Raw genomic sequence first — 10,896 nt, 5'->3', positions numbered from 1 at the left:
TATGGGGAATGGTTGGGGGCAGGGGAGCTAAGAAACCCAAGTGCATTCACTCTTAGCCTGGTGAGGGTCCTGGGAGTCCAACTTTAGCTAGAGCTGAGTGGGGAACCCAAAATTCCCAGGGTCTGAGTCTGGAAAAGGGACCACTCCCCAGAATAAAAATACCTGCTTCTCAGGGCCTGACAGCAGCCTGCTTTTCACTGCAGATGCTGCCCAGGGCAGTGGCCCCAGCCTAACAGGGCCTGACCCTTTCAGACTGGAGCAGCCCATTGCCCAAGTGAGTCCAAGGGGGAGAGACAGGAGGAAATAGGGACTAGGAAGGAGCCCGGAGCCTCAGAGACTGAGTCCAGTTGGAGAGAGAATCTCAAAGCCACCAGAAATCCCCAGCTGAGTCAACAACACAGCAATAAAGCCAGAGGGCCTGTGGCAATGTGGCTGCTCAAGGCCTGGGTTGGGCTCTCAGGAAGAGTTCTTGGGTACCTGGTCCCAGGCAAAAGTTAAGTATTCAGGGAAAACAGTCCACACAAATTCTATCTTTGGCTCAAGCATCAAACACATAGAGTAGCCCAGAACAGGATGACAGTGCGTGCGTGTGTGCGTGTGTGTGTGTGTGTGCGCGTGTGTGTGTACAGGGTCTTAGAATGGTGGGCAAGTCTGTGGGCAACACCCCCCCAGCAGGTGTTGTTTGATTAACTTACTTAGCAGAAGCTCTGGTCTAGTTACCAGATTGCTAGGAGAGCAGGCTTGGGTATGAATTGAAACACCCTGACCTGCCCCTCCTACTTTGTTAATTTCATTTAGAAAATGAGATTTCCCCATCTGTGGGTGCTTGATTCTAAGCTCACCGAGTTGTCAAGTTACATCAAGTACAAGTGACTTCAACTCTATGTGGGTGCGGAGACACACCCCCCAAAGCTTCCTCCCCCTTTCCCCCTTACCTGAAATGTGTGGTCATGTCATGTCATGTCATTCATTAAATAGTTGGCCAAACTACTGTGCTGCAGGGCCCAGTTCTGGCTTAGCTGCTGGGCAGAAAATGCAAAATGTGGTTGCCTATTGACACTTGTGTTCAACAAAGCTTCTGGGCTTATTTAACTGTGTTCTAAACAGTGCTTGTACATCCACAGCTATTTTATTCTTTCTCTACCTTCATTCTAAAAATAAAAGAGTAAAGTAGAGGCATTCATTCATTTACGCATCCATTCCTTCAGGAGAGGAGAAGGCAAGGCCGGCTCCAATGTTCTCCCGACTCTTTCTTGGTCTTTAGGGTAGGGAACTTGGGACTCAGAGCTGCTCCACCTGCTGTCTTAAAGGCACCCTCCTCCCATCACAGTTTCTGAGGACCTGGTCCCAGGCAACCCCCCTCTGGAAGGCAGGGGAAGAATAGGAGGGGCCAGTTCCTGCCCCAGGGACTGTGGCCTCCTCTGAGTTAGGGAATGGACCCAGCTTCTCCAACTTCCAGATGGGGCCTTTTGGAAGCTCATACAGCCACTTCCATTCCTGATGTTGTCCGAGGGCCTCTGACTGTTGCTGAGCTGCCTCTGTGTCTGGTTGGCAGGCCCACTGCTGCACTGACCATGGAACTCTGCACCTGGTGTAGACCCCGCTCTGCACTAAGGAGCCAGAGACCTTGCGGGCAGCTTCCTCTCTGGGCTGACAGAGAGGGGCTTGGAGGCATGGAGATGGTCATGGGGATTGATTGAGAGAATTGGTGAGTGTGGTGGTTTAGAATCCCCAGGTCCCACATTGTTGTAAGGCACAGAGGGCGACAAACAGTGGCAACATGAGCTTGGTGCCTTGGGCATCTCAGTTCTGCCACCACAAGTGGGCTGTGATGAATGGAATTGGGGTGGGAGGAAGGGTCAAGAGGGGGCAACAGGACACTTAAGGGATGGTGTGACAGGGCAAATGGGGGAGAAGCTGGGGTCAGAAGTCCTAATCAAGTAACAGGTCTAGGCACAGAGTCCATGACAGGCGTTCTGGAGTCCGTGGCTCTGGGGCGTGGCTTCGCTCTCCACCTGCCCTCTGAGGATGGCTGCAGGTGGGCTTGCTACCATCACAGCCCTTGGGTAGGTAAGGGTCTGGCTTCCCAAATTAAACGCAGTCAGGGTGGCATTTACTGAGTGTTACGTGTCAGGCAATGTGCTAAGTCCTTGACATTGTACCATCTCAGTAAAGCCTCATAACCACGCATGAGGTCAATACTGTTATTATTCCCATTTGATAGCTGTGCACACAGTAGCTTGGAGAAGTCAAGGGCCTGATCTAAAGTCACATGGCTACACACCACTGGGGCCAGGACTTCGGAACCCAGGCTGCTCTCTACTCAGTTGAGGCTCTCTCAGACCTCTAGATCTTCCTCTTCCTCCCCAGCTCCACCTCCTTCAGCCTTTCACAGCCCAGCAGCATGGAAAGGGCCTGGAAGAGGAGGGAGAAGAAGTCCAGTCTGAGGCTATATTTTGGCTCCTTGGTCAAAGGTGGGGTGCGGAAATAAGGGTGGAGAGTCTGGGGATTTTCTGGAGATTTCGCTGCACCAAGATGTTGACCGTCTCCTCCCAGAAGAAAACAGATGAGCAAACTGCTCTGGAAAGTAAATTTTTTAAATTAAAAGTAAGTTTTTCCTTTTGGCAAACACAAATGCAGTATATCCTTTGCAGGGGAAAGCTAGAAAATACAGAGAAGCAAAAATAAAAATGTAAAATACCTTTGTAGTACACAAAGGTGATGACTACTAAAATCTTGCTTTTTTTTTTTTTTCTTTTTTTTTTAGACAGGGTCTTACTCTGTCACTCATGCTGGAGTGCAGTGGTACAATCATGGCTCACTGTGACCTTGAACCCCTGGGCTTAAGTATCTTCCTGCCTCAGCCTCCCAAGTAGCTGAGACTACAGGTGTGTGTGTGTGCTATCATGCCTGGCTACTTTGCAAAAAAAAAAAAAAGAAAGAAAGAAAAAAGAAAAGAAAATTATAGAGACAGGGTCTGCCTATCTTGCCCAGGCTGGTCTTGAAGTCCTGGTCCCAATCAACCTTCCCTCCTTAGCCTCCTGAGTCTTTCCAGGATTATAAGTACGAGCCACCACATCTGGCCTGCATATATTTTTGCAAACTCTTTCCTAAGTACCGACACATACACACATATACTTTTCATATTCTTCTATTTTTTTTACTTCTATTTCATGGAAGGACATTATTTCTTTAAAAGCAAAAATGCTATTATTTGGAAACTGTTTCTTTTTTCACTCAATAATTTATCTGAACATCTTCCCAAATCAGGACATATTCATCGACTCTATTACATTCAGTGATTGTGTGGCATCCTGTTTTATGGCAGCACCGTAATTCATTGAACTCATTTCCTAATGGTAAATATTAGGAATTTCCAATTTTCTGTTCCTGCTAAGATTAACAGTTCTAGCTAAATCTCAGTGCATCCATATAGAATCTTAATGTGAAATTGATGGATCTAAAGGTGTATATTGCCCAACTGCCCTCAGGAGAGATTGTAGCTATTTATTCTCACAGTGTTTGAGACTCGCCACAGCCCCACCCCCAACACACACACAAACGCGTTGTTGTTATTCATGGGAATATTCTTTCGTTAGGAAAAAAAAAAGGGTTGACAACTTGATACATGAAATGCTATCTCATTATTGTTTTATTTAGCATTTCTTTAATTATTAATTGGGGTCAACAGGTTTTCATGTGCCCATTAGCCATTTTTATTTTGTCTTTGTGAATTGCCCATTCATGTCTTTTGTTCATTTCTCTGTTGGATATTCTTTCTAACACAGTTGTCTTATTTTAGGTGAGTCATTCTTAGCTCTGGCATATTAGAATCGCCTGGAAGACTTTTTAAAACACACACACCACACACACACGCACACATACACACACCCCACACACAAGGAAAGCAGGCAAGAAAGCGTCCCATCTCAAGATAAATATTTGGTGGGGCATGGGTATGAGTATTTTTTGAAGTGTTCTTGTGCTTCTAATTTGCAGCCGTGGTTGAAAACCACTGTTATAAATTAGATTTCTCCCACTGTCTGGCTCCAAATGCTTTCATGCAGAATCTTTTTTTTTTTTTTTTTTTTTGAGACGGAGTCTCGCTCTGCCGCCCAGGCTGGAGTGCAGTGGCCGGATCTCAGCTCACTGCAAGCTCCGCCTCCCGGGTTCACGCCATTCTCCTGCCTCAGCCTTCCGAGTAGCTGGGACTACAGGCGCCCGCCACCGCGCCCGGCTAGTTTTTTGTATTTTTTAGTAGAGACGGGGTTTCACCATGTTAGCCAGGATGGTCTCGATCTCCTGACCTCGTGATCCGCCCGTCTCGGCCTCCCAAAGTGCTGGGATTACAGGCTTGAGCCACCGCGCCCGGCCTCATGCAGAATCTATTCTCATTTTGTTGACACCCAGTTTTCTCTTATGAAAAATGGGCAGCAGAACTGCAAAGCAACACAGCACCCCCTCCCAAATTCTGCAAATCCCATGGGGGAGACCGAAGTTTCGGGAAGGAGGGTGAGACAGACGCTGTGGTCAGGCTGTTTGCCAGGTGGATTGGGAAAAATTAAAAGAGCTTTCTCAAGCAATGAGATTTGCCCGTAGACAGTGTGAGCTCTCAGTGGAGGAGGAGAGAGCTAGGGTCTTATGGGACATTTGCTTCTCTGTTGCACCCATCTTCAGATACATAGCAATCTTACCCTTTCGAGGACTTCGAGGCTGAAGATTAGCACTTTATCTGAGGCAGTTCATCCCCTTTCGTGAGAGACTGGAGAAGTTTGGGCCCAAGAAACTGAGTCCTTCAGGAGACAACCTGTCGTGACATCAGAGGAATCCCTTGGGGGTACAGGGACTCCTCCACCACTTCTAGCCCTCTTGAGGGATTTATGACATTCTCAAACTTACTTAAATTCATTTGTATTAAAACGCACAGGAGCCACTCCCCTTCCTTTTCACCTCTGTTCCACCTCAGGGCATGGGGTCCCACCTGGGGGACAGGATGAACGAAAGGGTCTTTCCAGTGTTCAGTCAGGAAGGTCCCTGGAAACCCCTAGGCTGGCTCAGTGCCCCTCCATGTTGGAGACTGCTGAGGCCTCGTGGAGGATGACAGCAAATTTGGGTCCTCCAGGTGCTGTTGCTCCTGAAGTTGGAAGAATATGGTCAACGGCCTGAATCCTACTAGTCCACTTGGTGTCAGTGTGTGGTCCTGGGCCTCAGTTTCTGCATCTGTAAAATGGAGATAGTAATGTTGATAGTCAAGGTTACTAACAGGACTGAAAACACAGCACATACAACACTGTAGCTGCTTGATTAATGCCAGGGGTGCTCTGTGGAGGTCCTTTCATGCCCTCACCCTCTCCAGTCAGGGCTAAGCATTTTGAGTTTAGCTCCAGACTCTCCATCCTTTCTTTTTTCTTCTGAGATGGAGTTTCACTCTCGTTGCCCAGGCTAGAGTGCAATGGCGTGATCTCAGCTCATCGCAACCTCCTCTGCCTCCCGGGTTCAAGCAATTCTCCTGCCTCAGCTTCCCAAGTAGCTGGGATTACAGGCATGCTCACCATGCCTGGCTAATTTTGTTAGAGGTGGGGTTTCACCATATTGGTCAGGCTGGTCTCAAACTCCCGACCTCAGGTGAGCCACCTGCCCTGGTTTCCCAAAGTGCTGGGATTACCCGCGTGAGCCACTGTGCCCGTTGACTCTCCATCCTTTCATCCCCAAGTCATCCTCTACTCATTCCATTGCCTCAGGGGTACAAGAGGCAACCCCCACTCAACTGGTCCCCCAGCCTCCAGCACCGTGCAGCACCTATGCTGGAAGCTATGCCCCTTGGCTGGCATCCTCTATCCTCTCTCCCACCCTCTCCCTGTGAACCCCAAGCAACCTCAACCAGTTCCTCGCTACCCTTGCACTTTGCTGCCTAGACTTGACTTTAGACATTCTATTGTAAGTTTAATTTTTATTGAGCACTTACTCTGTGCCAGGGACCATGTTTTGTATTTATTACCTTATTAATTACTCACAAAAACCTTTCATTATCCCATTTTACAGATGGGAAAGCCAGACTAGTTGGTGAAAACTGCCCAAAGCTACAGGGGCATCAGGGAGCAGAGCTGGTACTCTGACCCCATCCCGCTTTACTGACCTCCTAGGAAGCTTAGATTTCAGGGGATGTCCTCTGTCCCTTCCCTGAGCTCCCACTGCGTCCCACTCCTCTCTCTCTTCCACACTTGCCCCACCCTGCCCCACACTGCGATTTTCTGGCTACCTCTTATCTCCACTGACCGTGATGAGTTCCTCCAAGGCAGAACACATGTCTTTGTAGTTTATTCATCTTTGAGTCTGGCACAATGCTTAGAACATTGCAGGTTCTTAAATTATTTTTCTAATTCAAAAGTAACACGTGCTCATTATGGAAAACAGAAAAAATAAAGCAGAAACCAAGTATCACCTATGAACCCATCACCCAAAGAAAATCATTGTTAATATTTTGACAAACTTTCTTCCAGTCCTTTTTAAAAATATATTTTTCCTTAGGCAAATAATACGTATTTTGCATAAAGTAGGTATCATACAATACCATTTTCTACGCTGCTTTTCACCTTATATCATGAGCAATTCTCCATGTCATTAGAACTGTTTTGAAAATGGGATTTTTTGATGGCTGCAGATTGTTCTCGCATGTGACTGAGCACTCTTCTTTAAGCTCCTCCCACATTGTTGGGTTTTTCTGTTTGTTTTTTTGTTTCTGAGACAGAGTCTTGCTCCATTGCCCAGGCTGGAGTGCAGTGGCTAGATCTTGGCTCACTGCAACCTCTGCTTCCTGGGTTCAAGCGATTCTCCTGCCTCAGCTTCACAAGTAGCTGGGATAACAGGTGCCACGCCCGGCTAATTTTTTGTATTTTGGGTAGAGACGGAGTTCTGCCATGTTGGCCAGGCTGGTCTTGAACTCCACCCCCCTCCTCCCAAACTGCTGTGATTCCAATTGTGAGCCACTGTGCCTGGCCTATTGTTGGTCATTTAAGGCCTCTCTGATTATTCCCATGGAAGAAATTCCTGAAGTAGGATTGCTGGGATAAAGAAAAGGAGTATGTCCAGGCTCTTGACAGCACAACTGGCCCTGAACAAACCCCTGCTCTATCAAACCCTCTCCCATCCTCCCCAAGCAGACCAGCCAGAAAGCCCCATCTTCTGGGGTCCTCCTCTCATCCCTAATCCCCAGCCCCCAGCCCCCTACAACTCATTCAAAGGCTTAGAAGCAGGTGAGAGGGTCACCTGGAAGATGGTACTTGAGAGACCTGGCTGGCCTAGCCCAAATCTCCCCTCACTGTGATCTGTACTCCACCATCAGAATCATCCTGAGTCAAGGGCAGGGACTTCTGGTGGGAGACACTGTGCAGTAAGCCAACAGTTCTTAACAAACCATGGCCTTAACCCTCCCTGTCACTAGGTTAAGAGCAGAGACTTGGGTCTCAGGGGATGGGACACATTATAGAGTTATGAATGTGTTAAATTTTATTGTAAATATTATGTAAACATATTTTAAAATATTCTGGAAAAAAGACAAAAAGTTATGGTCACATCTTTTGAATTATTCCACATTTTTTCTAGGTGGAAAAAGAACGGAAGTAGTTCCTTCCTATGAAATGGGAATAATCTTCAGTGAAGGTTGAAAGTATCTTCAAATGTATCCCAAACCTTCTGGGATAGATTTTCACTCAGCCTATAAATGACATCCATGAAGCAAGGGTCCATGTTCCCATGTGAGCCATGCCAGGTGCTGTGAGCCGCTCAGAGACCATCGACAATAGAGGGTCAGAGTGCTTTTTCAGCTCCATTGTCAACAACTTGGGAGGTAATCTAAACAGATACTAAGTGGATCAATCCTTTGAGGAAATCTGTGTCAATTTCCAAGTCACTCCTGGTCATCACCCAGGAAAGACCATTTTTATTAAAGAACCCCAGGGCTGCCTGCAGGAACCATTTTCCCTGTCTCACCAGTCAATAATCAGCAGGACACCCTGCTATTTGAGGGAACAAAGGCAGGGTCGCTGTCCACGAGGGGCTCAGTCCACCCTCCGGCTCTGTCCACCCTCCGGCGGGGTCTAGGCTCTAGAGCCAAGGTTCTCAAGCTTCCACAGCGTAAAAACCGCCTGGAGGTCCACAACACCCAGTCTGCTGGTGCAGGGGTTCTGATCCAGAAGGTCTCGGGTGGCTACAGGAGCCGCATATTTTTCCACCGAGGTCCCTGGGGATGCGGCTCTTGGCCCCAGAACTGGGCCCAGGAGGTCAGAGGGAGTGACCGCAAGGCGCGGCGCCGCGGGGAGACAGCCCGGGCTCAGATCCCAGGGTGGAGGCGGGGACGAACGCCCGGCAGAAAGGGCGGGGGGCGCCGAGGCGCCTGGAGTGGCCGCCGGGCCTGGGGAGCGCGACGCGGAAGCCGCCAGAGGCCGGAAGCGGGGGCGCCCTCGAGCGGGCGGGCGGCGGCCCTGCGGCTCCGGGCGGTTCGGCGGGGCGCCGCGGCGCGGCCGCCCGCAAGCTCTCAGGCGCTGGTCCAGCCACCCCGGCCGGCTCGCGTGGCTCCGGGGGAGCGGCCGAGAGTGAAGCGCGGAGAGGGCGTTTCGGCTGCTGGGGCGGCAGCTCAGGTGGCCTCTGAAGAGGGAATGGAGCTTCCCCCTGCCCCCCAGAGCGCCCGCAGCCCCGGCCCCCCGCATCCTCGCGTCCTGGGCCCAGCGGCCAGAGCTGGCCGCCGCCCCCTCGGCTTTCCAGTCCTCGTGCGTCCCCCGGGGCCGAGGCGCAAGAAGGGACGGCCGGCTGAGGCCTCTCACGCCTTCGCTCCCGAGTGTCCAGGCGGATAGGGTCCCTGCCTCTCCAACCCCTCCTCTCTCCTGGCTTCCTGTCACCCGGGCACAGGGCGCTCCTCCTTGGCCACAAGAGACAGAAGTCTTCAAACGCACACCCCCACACCCCAACCCTCTCCAAACACGCTCTGGGCGCTGGCCACTGGTTCTCCTTCCTCCTTCGTTCCTTCTGTCTTTTTTTTTTTTTTTTTTTTGATAGAGTCTTGCTCTGTCGCCCAGGCTGGAGTGCAGTGGCACGATCTCGGCTCACTGCAACCTCCGCCTCCTGGGTTCAAGCGATTCTCTTGCCTCAGCCTCCCGAGTAGCTGGGATTACAGGCGCCAACCACCACGCCCGGCTAATATTTTTGTATTTTTAGTAGAGACGGAGTTTCACCATGTTGGCCAGGCTAGTCTCAAACTACTGACCTCAAGTGATGCGCCCGCCTCGGCCTCCCAAAGTGCTGAGATTACAAGCGTGAGCCACCTGGCCTGGACCTTTTCTTCCTTTTTTTTTTTTTTTTTTTTTTTTAAGAGAGGAAGATCCCGCCCCTTACCCAGGCTGGATTCGAACTCCGGGGCTTAAGCGATCCTCCCGCCTCAGCCTCTCCAGCAGCCAGGACTGCAGGCGCGCGCCACCACGCCCGGCGTAGCCACCCGCGTTCTATCCCCAGCGCAGCTCCTTAGAGCTGATAACCTTTAACAGCTCACTTCACCTCCCTGTCCTCAGTTTCTCCTTCTTGAAAGGAACTGGGTTAGATGGGGATGGTTTCTGAGGCTCCTTCCAGCTCAATTGTCCACCTTAAAGGTGTAAGTGGCAGAGGGTGGAACACCCGGGTCTGGTTCAGGGAGGAGAGCTGGGGGTAAAGGCAGGCCAGGGACTGCGAGGTGGGTGGAAGAAAGGAAAACAGGAGGCAGGAGAGCGGGGCATGGAGGATACCTTTGCCAGCCTAGCCTAAGAGCAGGCTGGCAGAGCCCCAAGAGCCTATACTACGGAAGGCCCCCATGGGAATCCCCTCACTCTCTGGGTGCCTGAGTTTGCAGAAATCTGTTTGCCAGAGAATGAGGGAAGGAACAGGAAGGAACGTGCCGGCAGGACTGGAAAATCCAGCTGGGCAGGAGATAACTGTGGCTGCACCTCACACTGGAGGCTGAAGCTTTGCTTGGCTCTGCCCCTGTGTCACGTGTCAGTAAGGCTGCTAGACCCCAGGAAGCCCCGCCAAGGGAAGTGACTACTACCGGGCTGCAGGCTCCTGTGCAGAATGTCTAGTAGCCTTTATCTTTGGGGCCATACACATGTGCTTCCAAGACTGTAGGCAGATGACGTTCAATATAAATCCACTTTCCTATACATTTACTCAATGAGTTCAAAGATGCTTTTCGTTTACAAGCTTGGTGGCAGCTTCCAACACACTAACCCAAAGGCCTTCATGTTCTCCCCAGCCTACCCCTTTGTCCCTCTGCAGAAAGGGAACCTCCTGCAAAATGTCCAGATGGTTCAGAGAAGTATATATAACAGGCTGGCTGCAAGTGGCAGGAACGCCCCTCTAAGTAGTTTAAAGACGTGTGTGTGTGTGTGTGTACATGCGTGTGCATGTATATAATTTATTTTCTGCTCAAATAATTTTGGTAAAGGTAGTTAACTAAAGGTAAATAACTAACCTTTACCAAGAGCAGGGATGTGGCTGGGCCCAGAATGCAAGACTCTCCAATAGCAGCTCCCAAACTTAACAAGTTAAAGTCACACTGCAACTTTTCTCCAAAATTCTAGTTAAAGGCTGAGGCCGTCACCAAGCAATTGTTGCCAAGAACTCAGGATGTTGTGGTTGGAGGGGCCTGCGCCAGAGGTCCACTTCTGAACCAATCAGCAGGGCCCGGGGGGTGGGCCATGTTCTGCTTACCTCACAGCTTCCACACTCGCAGGGTTTTGGGAACCGGAGGCAGGTGGACAGCCCCAGGAGTCATAATGAGAAGAAATGCTACCTCGGTGCAGTGGACGAACGTGCAAACCACACAGAAAGTTTGAAAAAGGTCTACTGTAGGCTTTGCTTTCTGGTTATGGCTCC

General features: G+C 50.2%; 1 long non-coding RNA gene across 1 annotated transcript; it reads right to left on the bottom strand.

Moving 5' to 3' along the window:
- Positions 1–1,179: 1,179 nt before the first annotated feature.
- On the bottom strand, positions 1,180–10,601 carry LOC112605088. The gene is made up of 4 exons (XR_003115346.1): positions 10,493–10,601; positions 4,900–5,220; positions 4,695–4,807; positions 1,180–2,415 (listed from the first exon to the last, which is right to left on the bottom strand). It is a non-coding gene; the product is annotated as an uncharacterized LOC112605088 (long non-coding RNA).
- Positions 10,602–10,896: the final 295 nt, after the last annotated feature.

Source organism: Theropithecus gelada, chromosome 13 (assembly GCF_003255815.1).
Source record: "Theropithecus gelada isolate Dixy chromosome 13, Tgel_1.0, whole genome shotgun sequence".
Classification (NCBI taxonomy): domain Eukaryota; kingdom Metazoa; phylum Chordata; class Mammalia; order Primates; family Cercopithecidae; genus Theropithecus; species Theropithecus gelada.
This window is presented reverse-complemented; position numbering and strand designations above follow the sequence as displayed.